The sequence below is a fragment of the Lissotriton helveticus genome, chromosome 4_1, assembly GCF_964261635.1.
Source record: "Lissotriton helveticus chromosome 4_1, aLisHel1.1, whole genome shotgun sequence".
In the NCBI taxonomy this organism is placed as follows: Eukaryota; Metazoa; Chordata; class Amphibia; order Caudata; family Salamandridae; genus Lissotriton; species Lissotriton helveticus.
This window is the reverse complement of record NC_136063.1, coordinates 1,370,983,778-1,370,997,645: the sequence shown is the minus strand read 5'-3', so window position 1 is coordinate 1,370,997,645 and position 13,868 is coordinate 1,370,983,778. Positions and strand designations below refer to the sequence as shown.

The window sequence follows — 13,868 nt, the reverse complement described above, 5'->3', positions numbered from 1 at the left end:
ACCTGATAATGTGATGCTCCTGCAGGCTATCCACGCAGCTAGAGACACTCTGGAAGGGAAGAGAGTCCCCGAAGAGGTCACACTCCTGCTCCAAGATCTGTGCCAATTATCGGAGAGGGTGACACAGGCAGAAAACAGAACCTCAGAGGTGGAAGACTTGACTCATAACATTCCAAAGGAAGTGTAGTAACTCAGCACCACCATGCAGGAAATGGTGTGGAGAGTAGAGGTGCCGAAAATCAGGCGAGGAGAAACAATGTATGCGTTGTGGGATTAACCAAAGACTCGAAGTCTTGAACACCGGACAGTTCCTGAAAAATACACAATAATTGTGTTTTTAGGCTTTCAAAAGTACCCTTCCCTTCTTCTTCCTATTTGCACTTCACTTTACTTCTCAGCAGCCTCTTTAATGGTTTCGTCTGAAGGGCTAAATTGTCTACAAAATGGGAATGGCACTCACACAAACCAAAGGAAGGAGTGTATCTGATATTTATCTTTGGGAGAAGCTCTAGTCTTTATGGCTTCCACCAAGTTAGCCTTAGATCTCATGGCCTCAGCGATAATGTGATAAACTAAGTACTCTTCTTCTCTCATCAAAAACAGTAGTTCCCTATCTTGCAAAATATTCAGCACTTTTTCCAATACAACATAGTGACTATGCAAATTATCAGCATAAAATAGAACCTCATCTTGATAGGCAAAGACATTATCCTGTTTCCCAAGCAAATTGTACGTCGGTTTCTGAAAAACAGTCAAATGGCAAATGAAAAAACATAATCAAATAGGGTATTGAAAGTTGTCAAGGTTCTAAGGGCCATATGTGTGAAAGAATGGCTTTGCAATTTCCAAATAGCGAATTTGTAGAAATCGCTATTAGGGAATCACAAAAAGAGATGAATGTAGGAGTGTATTCTACTAATGGCGATTTCTACAAATTCTCAATAGCAATTAGGAAGTCGCTGATTTGGAAATGGCAAAATTGCGATTTCCAAATTAGAAATCGTAATTTAGGAAAAGTCGCACTCTGGATGCTGTGTGCTAGATGATAATATCATTACTAGATTTTGAAGCTCCAGCTGGACAACTGGCTTTCCTATATAAGTTCAGACACATCTGGTGCTTTGGACTCCCTTTCTCCTCACCAGAACAGCGCTATATCCCAGCCCAAACCCAGCATTTTATGTTATGTATATGTGCGTGCAACATGGAGTTTGTCTGTTTTCACAAAAAACAGACAAGGTCACCCATCCTGTACTCATTCTTCAACATTAAACTGTCTGTCTGGAATACATGAGGGTTCATACCACAGCTGCTCCCAATGGAAATTCACTAACCTGTCTGCACATAGTCATAAAAAAGAATTCAAACTGAGCAGGACAGAACAAACCTGCCCATCGAGAAATATCATCTCTCCCTTTTAGTTGTTTTTGTGAGACGAAATGCACATCTACCTGTCCAGAGAGGGAGAAAGCTAGTCAGTAGGCTGCTAGTCCATCTGCTAGGGACAGACCATGAAATATGGAACTCCACCTCATTTTCAGCCCTGCAAAGCTCTGCCTTAGTGTATTTCTGAACATTTGGAGCCAATATCTTGCTCGACCTTCAAACTGCTGTTCAGTCTGCCTGAACTCTGCACATATATCTTAATAGGAACCAATCAACCAGGCCAGGAGCTGACACATCATGCCTAAATCCAAGACACACCTCAGGAGAGATGGTGGAGCTGATAATATTTCTTCAGGTGCAAATGAACTACCCCATGAGAGGTTTCTCAGGCTGATAAGCAGACTCCTCTACACCAATGTTTGTTCACTTCTGTGAACCTGAGGAGACCCCCTGCAGCATATCCTATACCCCAGTTCAGCAAATCGCCATCTCTGGCCTGAGGAGATCCAGCTTTCCAAATTCCAATGCAGCCTCCTAAAAACCACACTGCTACCTGAAACCAAAGCTTGTTATACTGCCAGAACTCACCTGTGAACTGAAAACTAAAGCCCCCCTCTAGAACAATATAATTTTCTTCCCAATTTCTTTATTTTGATTTTTTGAGAATGATGCAAACATAACAATAAACTTTAAATAAAGTAGTAGAAATCTCTTTTCCGTCCAACTGGACTCTTGGCCCATTACTTTCTAGTTGTAAATAATTGGGGTATTAATTTTAGGTGGGTGAATACCCAACTCAAGTAATAACCACAACCTTATCATGGTGAACCTTTACATTAATGTCACAAAATTAACCTGAGCTCAACTTCCTGGTAGCTATGGCACAGAGTACACATGCTCACCTCAGAGGCAAGGTGTAAGGTGTATATGCTGTACTAAAACAGTAATAAAGTTCAATTGCTATACAATAAAAAAACAAAAATAAATTAGAAGAATAGAGTCAAATGTCATAAATAAAATGACAAAAATCCAATTAGTGGAACCAGAGATATGAATTTTATACTTTTTATATATATAGGCACAATTTGACGCTGACCATGATAGATAGTAGTTCAGATACACTAACCCAGTTTATCCTGTTGAAAGGTTTTACCTTCTGACTTTAGTCCTTTAAGTTCCAACCCACCACTAAAGTAATCTTCTAAATATCCAACAGGACCTCAGGTAAGGGAATTAAAAACTCACAGGGTGACAGGCACAGGACAACAGGAGTGTCCTTTGTTGTCTAGCTGCCACCAGTCAGTATCAGGAAAATACCTCTTGTAGCTTGTTGTATCCCTGCAGTTTTAACAAGAGGTCAGGCTTATGACCCTTGAAGTCCACTTCTTTGTCCTGGATACAAGAGGGAGTGCTAGGCTCTTTTCAGATCTTAGACAGAGGGTTCAATCCTCTACCGATCTTCCACAGGTCAAGCAGTGTTCTAAAGTGGGTGCCTGGAGATGACACATTATAGCTGGCACAAGCTGATGATTGGGTATAGCCCCTGGCTATGCCTTAACCTATGGGGTAAAGGTTCCTGGGGTTTTCAAGATGGCCAAACTCTTTAGCCACACTAAACTTGAGCTCTGAGGGCAGGGAGTCTACTTTGGACATCCAACTCCAAAATCCAGGCAGACCCTCCATCGATAACAACCTATTTCACAGACGTCTACCAGAACAAAGCTGAGTTTCCAACAACCAGACATTAGATACACAAGAATTGTTTTGGCCTCCTGCCTTCTCCCACTGAAGTGCCCTGCAAATGTTTTATGTAAACCCAGAAGACCTGTCAAACAGGGTGCGCCACTGTATTGTCAAAAAGAGACCTCCTCCTCAGTCTGTTAAAAAAGGGTGATCCTCTCCTGTCTCCACCTCCTTCTCTGCCTACCATCATCCTCCTTGCCAGGACATACAGAGCCACCATTCTGAAAGAGCCTGATGCATTTTGGGTGCCTTTTTATAGTTTGCACCTGGTTATCACCTGATACAGATCAATGGTAATTGCCTTTCTTAAATGGCCATTTTGTGACTATTCGCAATTAGGAAATCCTTTGTACATGGTGTAAGCGAATAGGTTATTTGGAAATCCCTAAATGCGATTTTCGAATTAGCGGTCTACAAAATGTGATTTCTACTGGATACAAATCGCATTTTGCACCACAGAAAATGCCTTTAGAACATTCCAAAATGGCATTTTGCATTTCCTAATGGTGCACCGTTAGGAAATACAAACTGCATTAATAAATATGGCCATAGATTCTTCACTTTGTTTGACTTGGTGGTATGCAGTTCTCAAGTCTACAACAGAATAAATCTTAGTCTCACCCAATCGTGCAAAGCATTTCTTGGATTTTGGGAAGGGTAAAATAATCCACAAAAATATTCTTATCAAATAACCTAAGGTTCACACACAATCTTCAATCTTGGGTCCTTTTTTTCCTGATGGCAATGGATGAAATCCATTGTGAGGACTCCATAACCTTTTCATCGCAAAGCATACTTAAGTGTTCTTTTAGTTCCTTCCTGATGCTCAACAACACAATCTGGACTTTGAGCACCACTGGAATGGCACTCTGGTAAATAACTTCATATGCATGTCCTTTTACCATCCCCAGTCTGTCCTCAAATAAGGGCTTATGTTTCTGCAAAAGCAGCCCTAAACCAGCTTCATGAGGACAACATCAATCAACCATTGATATAAGACATGCTGAACCAGGTCTCAACACCATTCCAAAACCACCATGATATCTCCATCCTAAAATATTGTAACCTATCTTCACAACATATTCTTTGGTGTGGATTACGCTGTCTTCTTAAGTGACTCCATCTTGAAAATATCCCAGCATTTGTTAGATTCCCAAATGCCCCTTTGTGACTGACAAGCGGGGAAAGCTCTATTCGTTTCCATTCCTTGAAATACAAGTAATTAATTTTAATGGTGACAGGAGAACCTGAGTTAACAGTCACCTCCACTTCTACATTACCTATGCTCATAGAACATACCGGATCCCCACATTTAATAGAGATTGGGGAATTCACCATTTCAATAAACAGCACTACTCTGCTTGCACTCCCAACACTTTCATCATTCTTCTCTGTAAACAACTCTTGCTCATTAACTAATATACTGTTTTGAGGAGCCTTTTAAACAGAATCAGACAGGACCAGAAAGAGAAAAAGGAACAGGAGACTGGTGATGAGTAGGAGGAGAAGAAGAACACACGGATGAGGACAAGGAGTAAATGAACTGTTGAAGGAAGATGAGTGAATGGACTGTTGAAGGAAGAAGAACCAAATGCCACTCTAAGTCACATGTACATCTTACATATACAATACACACAAATGCAATTTCTCATCAGATTTGGTGCTTATATATTATGAGCAGCAACAGTGTTATGTACCTTTAGGAGGTCAAAAAGTGTATATACAAGTTTCCATAGGCAGGTTGATCTTAGTGAGGCTGTTTCCCTTATTGGTTAAGCATGAATAAGTGGTCCTTATCTTGTGGTCTGGTGATGTGTGTGTTTGACAAGGTACAGGATTCCTGTCATGAGAATAGGCTTTCCATTAGTTGGGCTGGATGGTGGTGAAAGAAAACCTACATATTGTTTGGTTGGTTGTTGATCTCGCTAATTTCCATTGCATAATATTAAATTATGTAGGAGATAATGCACTTTTCGGAGGTGATATAATGTCCGGAACAGCTTAGGTATCTTTCTAGAAGTAGAGCAAGCACTTTTTTCACATCTTGAAGCGCTTTAAAGTTTAAAGAGAGATTTGTGTATATCGTAGGAGTCAAGGAATTCCAGATTCTGGTTGCATGCCCCAAAAAGGATCAATCATGAAAGCTTTCCTTCTTGAGTTTTGGGCAGTATCAGAAGTAGTGTACATGAGCTCCCTGCAGTGTCTTTCTTTCCTGATCTTGACAGTTCATGATAAGTATTTTAGTTTCCACCTGTGAGAGGAACACAACTCTCGTTTAATCAGAGTGGAGGTTATGGGATCGTAGTGTTGTGCTCCTCTTCTTGGTTCTTCACTCCCTTTGAGCATAACTTCTTACCATCCTTTTAATTAGATGACTCCTTCCACTGCTCACATTTAGGGAACTACTTTTTTTAGTTAATTAAACACTGCATGAGAATGTATGTGTTTTATTGCTCTCTCACTGGCCCCTTTCCCCCTCAAATTCCCACCCCCATTGCTTTCTCTGTACCTGCTCTTCCTATTGCTTCTCTACCCCTTATGTCTAATTCATTAAAATGTTTTAACTTCCATGTGTGATAGAGGGCCTGGCAGCTGCTTAATGCTGCTGGGCTATTACGTATTCCAAAAAGGGTTTTCACACACCCCCATGCTCCCTCGGCCTGCTTCTCACCCACTCCTCTGCTGTTTCCACATCCCTCACCGTCGTGTACATAAAATATTTTCTTATTTTTAAAATTTTTGGATAGTTGGTAACTGTCAGTTGGTACTAGGCTGCTTCTCAATGTATAAAGTTCTTTCATGTTAATAAAATGCAATTTTTTTATTGGATGTGTAAATATTTAGAAAAGAAAATGACACCAGCATCACTACTAAGGTGTGTGCTTACGTGATGATCCCTGCGTGATAAGTCCTCTTGCATGCTGAAGGCAGCATTGCATCTTTTTGCCAGTTCTCTCTTTTTTTGCAAATGCTGCACACCATCAGCAAAAAACACTGGGCCGAAAGCTGTGACCTATTGGCTTTGCCATTTGTTGGTCTTTATAGCCATAGTCCCTGCAACAAAATTGTATTCGCTACTTCGAGGTTGATACATTAAGGACTATTTGGTTGTATAATTGCTGCACAAAATGAAAAGCAAATCGATGACAAAAAATATTACAGCTTCCACTAGCTCTACCTCCTCTATCTGTCCCCTTTCCCGAGGCATCCCTACTGGGGCGTACCATTGGTATAGTGGCCTGCCTCCAGCCAGCTAGTTTTGTGCTATAAAAATAACAGTACATACTAGGCCTGTGTGTGAAATTCCGCTCCACTCGTGGAGTTTGCAGAGTTTTTCCCACTCAGCGTAGCATGCGAAGTTCTGAAAAACTCTGCTCCACGAAACAGAGTTTTTCCAGGCTCACTAACGTTAAGTTGTGCGTAGTGCAGCAGAGTTTTTTACGAGCGAGGAAAATCTTACTCCAAACCATCTCCTGTTGGGATTTCTCAAGGTGGGTAGTTGCGGATGGCCACTACCACTCGCTTTGAGTAGCCTTCCATACGCGTTGAGAAAGCTTCTTCTCGACTAGAACATCAACTCGAGCGGCAGATAGAAGCAAAGGCCTCTTGCACTGCTCATGGTGCTGTTCTCAGTGATTTTCCTTTTTTTTTTTTTTTATCTTTTTATTCACAGAATTTTTTACATTTTTCCCACCCTCTAGAGCACAGAGGGGACATGGAGCAAATAAAGAAAAAACAGTTTTTCCTACACATGTCGATTTTTACACCATACATTTCGTTTAAGATAAGCCAAAACAAAGAAAAGAAAAAAAGAAAAAAAAAAAAAATAGGAAAGAACCATCATCTTAATACCAAAATGATACATTACCCCTTATTTGGGTGAGATCACTCTCCTTGTACATACATATTGACATATTGACATCGATTATACTTTCTATATGTGTTCTATGGAGTTATACCTTGTTATACCTCATTTACGATTTACATACACATTTATACAACTTAGATACAAAATTATGTACATATATATTTCCTGTACAAATCAACCTTCTTCCTTCCATTTCGTTATTGTTTCCCATATTTCCAGACCTAATTTCCTCAATCTTTTCCCACTTCTGGAGTAGATCGCTTTTTCTAAGTTGTATATGCTCAGCAACCTGGCTAACCATAGTTGAAATGATGGCGCCGCTTGATCTAACCATGCGGTGGTAACACACAGTCTGTACACTGCCATGGCCACGAATATAAAATAGTTCCCTGTCTCAACATCATTGTTTCCATCTACCCCTAGCAAAATAATCGCAGGTGATAGATTAACAGGTAGTTTTAGTGCCCTTTGTAGAAACGTTTCTATTTCTTTAAGTACTGTGACTAAACTGGGACATATTGCAAACATGTGAATGGCATCTGCATCTGCACTCGTACACCTGGGGCAGTTTATACCAGTTGTCGCTCCCCATTGTGCCAGTTTAGCCGGGGTATAATAAAGCCAGTACATAGTCTTGTAATGCTGTGCTTGTAATGACGCAGAGCATAGAATGTTCGTCCCTAGTTCTAATGATATTTTAAAACATTCTTGTTCTATGCCCAGCTTCGTTGACCAGATTTCCCCCCATTTAGCCATGTCATCCGGTCTTTGTTCATTTAGTTCAAGATAAAATCTTTTAATTGTGCAATCTACTCCAGTTTCTATTATCTCTAATATGTTATTTTTTTCAAATCCTCTTATTCCCCCTCTTTTGCTTTGTAGGAAACTTCTAACTTGTAGATATTTGAAGAAGTGATTTGTCGACAGATTGAATTTTCTCTGTATTGTTACAAATTGTTCCACCCCTTGTGTCCCCATTACATCCCCTAATTTTATTATCCCTTTCCGATACCATTCCGTAAAAACCGAGTCAGAGAATATATCCCCCGGAAGTAACACATTCTCATATAACCTCATATACCTATTAAATTTCCCCAGACCAAACTTTTTCATAAAAGCCTTCCATATATTATATGCGCCCAGTATAGTCTTAAAGCGTGTTCTTTTGAAATATGCCGTGTCAAAATTTCTCAAAAAAATATTTTTTGTTTCTTCGCCCAGCAAGATGCCATAAATCGCTAATGACCCTAAGTGATCTTCTTCTTCTGCTTCAGCTCCACCTATTAATCCTACCATATACTGCAGGGCAGCGGCCCAATAATACATCTTCAAGTCTGGTAACGCCCACCCCCCTCTATCCCGTGGGAGTGCCAAGAATCTCGCCGCTCGTTTTACCTTTGGACCAGATAAATTTGTTAATCATATTTTCAATCCTTTTAAACCACACGTTATCAAACCATAAGGGAATTGTTCGGAAAAGATACAAAAATTTCGGCATAATTAACATTTTTATAATATTCACTCTTCCAACCAAGGTAAAATGGAGATTATTCAGTCTGTCTAATTCACCCCCAACTTTCCGTATAATAGGATCGATATTTAGATCCACTAGCTTGTCTAATTCTGAAGTTATAGTTATTCCCAAATAGGTTCCCGTCCGCGCTACCCGCGGATCCTGGCATAGGGCCTTACTATTTTTTATGATTTGTGTTTTCCCGGTATTCAAAGAATACCCGGAGACCTTCCCAAATTCCTTTGCCTCCTGTTCCACGTGTCTTATAGCCTCTGTGGGGGATGATGTTATAACCGCCACGTCATCGGCATAGGCCAGAATCTTGCATTCCCCCCTGAGTGTAACGATTGGGGAGATGTTCCTATTTGACTCCAGTCTCCTGATTAGTGGGTCCAGATATACCGCAAACAGTAACGGGGAGCATGGGCAGCCCTGCCTTGTGCCCCTATTAATTTTTACTTTCTCCGTTAACCCCCCATTAATTCTGATTGCCGCAACAGGGTCTCTATACAATGTCTTTAACGCTGTTAGAAAGCCACTACCAAATCCCAATTTTCCCAAGACACTCCACATATACACCCACGACACACGGTCAAAAGCCTTTTCGGCATCTAGTAATAATACTGCGAACGGGTCCCCATCAGCTTCTGTTTTATCTATAAGGGTGATTAACTTTCTAACATGGTGTGTAGTCCCCCGTCCCGGTATAAAACCGTGTTGGGTATTGGTAACTAGAGGTGTTATTACACTGGCAAATCTAGTTGCCAGTGCCTTTGAATAAATCTTTGTGTCCGTGTTCATAAGAGTGATTGGTCTGTATGACCCCGGATTAGTTGGCATTTTCCCTTTCTTAAGAATAACCACAATCTCGGCCTCAGACCAAGTGCTTGGTATTGAGCTTCCCTTCTGTGCCTTTTTCATAGTGTAAAGCATATCTCCACCTAGCTCCTCCCAGAACACTTTATAAAACTCTAGCGGGATTTTGTCTGGACCTGCCGCCTTGCCTGATGGTAAACTCTTCATAGCTGTTTTTACCTCCTCTAAGTCTAACATGTTGTCTATCCTCTTCTTCTCTGTTTCCTCCAGCTGCCTCCCCTCATAATAGTTCAAATACTCCATTATGTCTTCAGGGTCCTTTATATCGCTCTCAGAATATAAGGTCGTATAAAAGTCCCTGAAAACTTCTCTTATTTGTTGTACATTGGTTAAGATCGCCCCTGTACTGTCTTTGATTGCTTTTATCTCCCCAAATGATACCTTCTGTCTAGTTCTAGCTGCTAACAATTTGCCCACCCTTTCATTCATCTCATAACAGTTCTCTCTGTTCACTGTATATTGTTTGGCTGCCCTTTCTGCTATCTGTTCTTCCTCCTCCATTCGCAGTTTAACAAGTTTAAGATATACAGAATCCGTTGGAGCTGCACCGCCAGCTTGATCTGTCCTGCTATTCAATTCGTCCTCTGCCCGCAACAATTCCCTCCTTACCCCCTCACTTCTTTCTTTCTCCTGTTTTCTTTTCCTAACCCCATAGCTGATGGTCTCACCCCTCACTCCAGCCTTGAAACAATCCCACACTATCCCTACGGGTGCTGTATACCTATTTATATTCAAAAATTCAGATATCCATCCCCTCATATGTTGGATATATTCGTCCTCCACTAGAAAAGCCTTTTCAAAAGACCACTCCGAGGTCTTCCTCACCGCTGTCAAACCTTTTAAAGTGGCTATAAGAGGGTTATGGTCCGATAATAATCTTGGTGTTCTTTCGATATCTATCCCATCAATACCTTGGCTACTGACTAAAAAATAGTCTAATCTGACACTTATCCTATGGGGTGCTGAGTAGTATGTAAAACCATCTTGACTAGGATTAAGGGTATCCCAAACATCCAGCAAGCCATTGTTTCTGGCTAAATTAACAATTGCCTTAAAGACTCTTTTCTTCCTCCCCTTATATTTAACTGGAGGCCCCAGCCCCAACCCCAATCCCCCTGCTCCATTAATATTAAAATCTCCTCCTATCAAAATAAATGGAGCCCAGGTTGCCAACTTAATGTCGATTGCTTCAAAAATCTCCGGATCATCACCTGTAGACCCATAAATAGACCCAAGAGTGACCCATGTTTCTCCAACCAGACATTCTATCAGGGCCCATCTACCCCATACATCCTCGCATTTTTTCCTGGTGGTTACATCTCTTTGCCTTGCCATAACCGCAACCCCCCTATTCCTACTTCCCTGCCTAGAGTGCGCTAGAACAGTAAGACCTAGCTGGTCTAACAGCCTAATTTCTGACAGTTGTATATGGGTCTCTTGGAGTATTAGAAAATCTATTCTTAAACTTTTAATCAAAACAGCTACCTTTTGCCTTTTTGTCTTATCGTTAAGACCACACACATTCCATGTCATTATACGTGTACTCATCCTGGATTTTTAACAAATACCATCACAATTTTGGCTCTTAAAAAAAACAAATTACACATTATGACCACGGCTTTATATGACTCAACCGACACAAGCCTTCCTTCTGTTTCATTATTCCTCTTATTCCATAATGTTTCCTGTGTTATATATTTCCTATTTGCTTTGCGTTCCTTGCCCCCCCCGTGAACTCCACCCTTCCCCCCCACCCCGGCTATCCCACCCCCCCTACAGGCAAAAAGGTCCAACGGACCTCTGTGTGACAGCTGTGTCTGCTTGGGTCCCACGCCCCCCCCCCGCTCCTATTGTGTTCCTAACCCTTTACATAGGTGGTGCTCTCTTACTATTACCAATTCGCACAATTACGTAGCAATACACTACAGTTCTCTGTTCTTGTGCTTCTATAAAATTTTCACTTTATATCTTGCTGCCTTTAGATGGTAGATCTACTGCTAGATCTTGAGATTGTGTACTATTCTGCGGGGTCCTCTCCTTGAGCCATGCCAAAAATTCAGCCGCTCTAATCTCAGAATAAAAGATTTTGAACTGGCCATCTTTAACCACCTTCAGTCTGCTAGGGAACATTAGGTATGCCTCGCACCCAATTCTCTGAAATGGAGCTATCAGCTCCCGAAGTCTCCACCTACGCTCTACCGTTATATGGCAGAAGTCTGGTCTAGCAAAGAACTCCACCTCCTGAAATCTACATTTTGCCTGTGGTCTTGCTTTGGCCAGTATCTCTTCTCTCAATAGGAAGTTGCCCACATAGATTAAGAATGCTCTAGGCTTTTTTGACCCATCCCCCTTCTTCTGTATAGAAGGAAATCTATGTGCACGCTGAATCTCTGATTCCCAGTCCCATCCCTTTATGTCTGGAAATGCACCCTTGAGAAATTCGATTATGTAAGCTCTAGCATCCTGTCCCTCCCTTCCTTCCGGAATACCTAAGAGTCTAACATTATTTCTCCGCTGCCTATTCTCGAAATCTTCGAGTTTCCATAATACATCACTGTTAATTTTCTCTTGGTCTTGTCTAAATTCCTTCCATCCATTTATTTCATCTTCCAAGGCTCCCGTTCTTTCTTCCACCTCTGTAACTCTCCCTGCCAGCTCTGTACATGCTTTATTTACTTTTCGAAGTGCATTTTGTATTTTCTTACTTTCCTGCCTGGCTCTCCGACTCTCTACCCTTGCCTCGGTCTGAATTTGTTTAAGCATTGAGAACATTGCTTCAAACCCCAAAGGTGTATTTTGACGTTGGGGCTGCTCCTGACTCTGAATCTGAGTTTCGGGTAGACCTTGCCTGGCTCTCTCTTCATTCAGCCGCAAAGACCCCATACTCTCATCTGGACTCCCAACACCCTCTTTATACATCTGAGATGTAGCAGTGTTGTCCCAATCAAGTCTCTTTGCCACATTAATAGCTGCTGGGCTTATAGATCCTTTTACTCTTCTCCTTTTTTTGGTCAAAACTTTAGATTTACGTTTTGCAGCTAAGTCCTTATCAGAGAGGTCTCCAGAGCCAGAACCGGATGTGGATGTAGTCTCTGTTACAAGTCCTGATAATGTCCGGTCACTTCCCAAGCCGACGACAGACGAGTCCTCTGACTCGCCCCCCCCAGCTGCCCCCACCTCCTCTCCTTCATCCTCACCCTCATTGACAGAGAAAAAACATTCGTCAGAAGGGGAACCTGTTAGGTATACCATGGCCTTAGAGTCATTATTAATCACTTTGTTCGCATTATCACTTCTGCTGCCGTCGCCATTTCCCTCACCAGCTCCCCCCCTCTCAGGCTGTTTAGGTACATTAATATCATTGCTGCCCCCCTCTGAAGTGGCAACAAGACCAAGAGCATTAACGTTACTCTGCTCCTCCCTTAATGCCTCAATCGTCGCCTCCGTAAACTTATTGTCTGACCCCAAATTTAGAGGCGGATTGCTTAGTTCGACATGATGCAACATACTATCATTTTCTATAGTGCCGTGATAAACACTTAAATTATTTAGTACATTATTATCATCTCTGAGATTCCCAGTATCGGGCACAGTTTTGCCCTCTCTCACTTTACTCTGTTTGACCTGTCCAGAGGAGGTCTCCACATTCTCCTGCACCAGAGCCCCTTGTAGTGAGTCATTGACTCTGTACACCTTCTCACTTAGAGCTTCCAAATTGTCGGTCTGTACTGAGTAGCTAGTTGCCCGCAAGTTACTGTCTATCTCCCTTGCAAGGGGTGCATGGGCAGGTTCGAGATCTCCGCTCACACCTTCGCAAGAATCTATTTGAGGTATGGATGAGCCAGGCATTACTTGAGAGTTATTTGTAATTAGAGGGAAAAAAGCCTCTAAAACTAGTGGCTGTCTCAAAGTCCCCTGCTCTATTACTTTTCCCTTGTTTCCTTTATCTGTCGGTGCTGGCTTAATTTTATCTTTTTTATCTTTTTTATCTTTTTTTTTCAGCCTCTCCCCCACGCTGCTTCCAGCCTCCTTACTCCGTGTTGCACTCCTTACTTGCTCAGCAGCGCGAGGGTCTTCACTCATCTCCTGCACCCGCGTCTGTTTCTTTGTGCGGAGGTTAGCCGCCGGAGCATCAAACTCGCTCCAAGCAGCTTTCTCTTCTCTCAGCGCTCTCGAGATCTTCGGCGCCATTGAACGCCAACTTGTGGACAGAGCGCCCGCTGAGCTGAGCTGCCAATCACGCTTCAGCTGCTGCCGCTGCCGATACTGTTTCCTCCAGCCGCTCGCCTTCACCATCAGCTGACGAGCACTGACCAATGCTCGAGTCAGCACCGCTTCCAGCGTTGGGAGTGCTGCCTCCGCTATTACCTTCGGGGTTAGTAGCATAGGTCACCTTCTTCTTATGTTATGCTTCTCAAAATCGAAGCCACAGCTCAGAACAGAGCACCGCCGTATTTATTTCCGCTCCTCTCCTTACACCTT

At 42.1% G+C, this 13,868-nt stretch overlaps 1 protein-coding gene across 1 annotated transcript in view; it reads right to left on the bottom strand.

Moving 5' to 3' along the window:
* DCDC2 (doublecortin domain containing 2) overlaps nt 1-13,868 on the bottom strand; it is a 739,932-nt gene that overhangs the window by 282,589 nt on the left and 443,475 nt on the right. The window lies entirely within an intron of this gene.